Source organism: Oncorhynchus kisutch, linkage group LG21 (assembly GCF_002021735.2).
Source record: "Oncorhynchus kisutch isolate 150728-3 linkage group LG21, Okis_V2, whole genome shotgun sequence".
NCBI classification, from domain to species: domain Eukaryota; kingdom Metazoa; phylum Chordata; class Actinopteri; order Salmoniformes; family Salmonidae; genus Oncorhynchus; species Oncorhynchus kisutch.
Window position 1 is genome coordinate 32,458,365 of NC_034194.2, and position 1,286 is coordinate 32,459,650.

The 1,286-nt window shown below is 39.3% G+C and overlaps 1 non-coding gene across 1 annotated transcript; it reads left to right on the top strand.

The window, feature by feature from the left end:
• Positions 1 to 686: 686 nt before the first annotated feature.
• Positions 687 to 982, top strand: LOC116356260 (small Cajal body-specific RNA 13). Its single transcript, XR_004204746.1, has one exon.
• Positions 983 to 1,286: the final 304 nt, after the last annotated feature.

Consider the following 1,286-nt stretch of genomic DNA (forward strand, 5'->3'; position numbering starts at 1 on the left):
TGCCAGGGTACTCTGAAAAGTTGCTAAATCCAGCAACAAAATTGCTAAGTTTGCATCACTGCTCGGGAGCAGGGAAACACATTTATAGTTGAGACAAATATCAACCTCCATGTCATGTGACAAAATGGAAGCAACTAGATCTGAATGTTGATTGGACAGCATAAATTCCTGCACGTGTGGCATTCTTTCAAGTTAACACCAATTACGTAAGTTACACAATTGTGGGTGATGAAATAGCATACCAAAATATTTACTTTGATAATAATAAATAGTCCTAGATAAAAAAAATAAAATATTATTAAACATTAAACATATTAAGACATTTTGTCTTTCTTATTAAACATTTTAACATAACATGTGAACATTAGCTTCTGGTTTTGCGATGTCAGTGGCTTCCCACTTTTAGCGTAAAAAACAAACAAAAAAGTTGTTCATCCGACGATCAAAATGTGCAATCATTTATACAACACAGGTTTGTAACATATTATGAGTAGTGCTACTAATTGTATTGCAATGAAAACCGTGCTTTATATATTTAACAACACAGTTGATAAGAAGGTTTGGGGTTAGAAAGAAGTTGAGATTGTTTGTGTGTGAGTAGCTAGCTAACAGCTAGTTAGCTGTGGCATGCTGGTCGAGTCCAGCAACATCCAAGCGATACACACTCGTCCTCTGTCATAGCTCATAATTTGTAACCTTGTGATACAGCCTCTTGCAAGGACAATTGCTTGTGGCGAAACATGGTTACATAAAGCAAAACAAGGAAGCTAAGGCGGGACTTCTGGAGGTTGAGGAGTTCTACGTGTTCTACGTGCGATGTTCCTTGGACAGAATGTCTTCAGAGAGCCCTGCTTTCCACGGCGGTGACGGACCATCATGTACCCTCACCTTTCTTGAAGCAGGAAGAAAAAGCCTTGTGTGGTAACCAGCTATTGTTTGGAAGGGGAAGGTTTTCCTGTCAAACACTTGATTTGTCACATTCTCTAGTATCTATACCTGTAGAGCTGGGATTCAGTCTTTGGCCCTCAACAGCTGTTGGTTGGCTCTGTTTTTGAATTTAATTACCTTTGTCATACCTTTTTATAAACCCTGTTGTTTCTGTGTCTCTCTGAACAGGTATTGTAAAGCATGGCTGGTGTCATAGGGAAAGATCTGTCCTGTGTGTTGACATCTTCAGGGATCCTGTTATCCTCTTTTGTAGTCACAGCTTGTGTAAAGCATGTCTGCAGGAAAAATGGAGACATAAGGGACCTCGGGAATGACCAGTGTGTCGGAAAATATTTAAG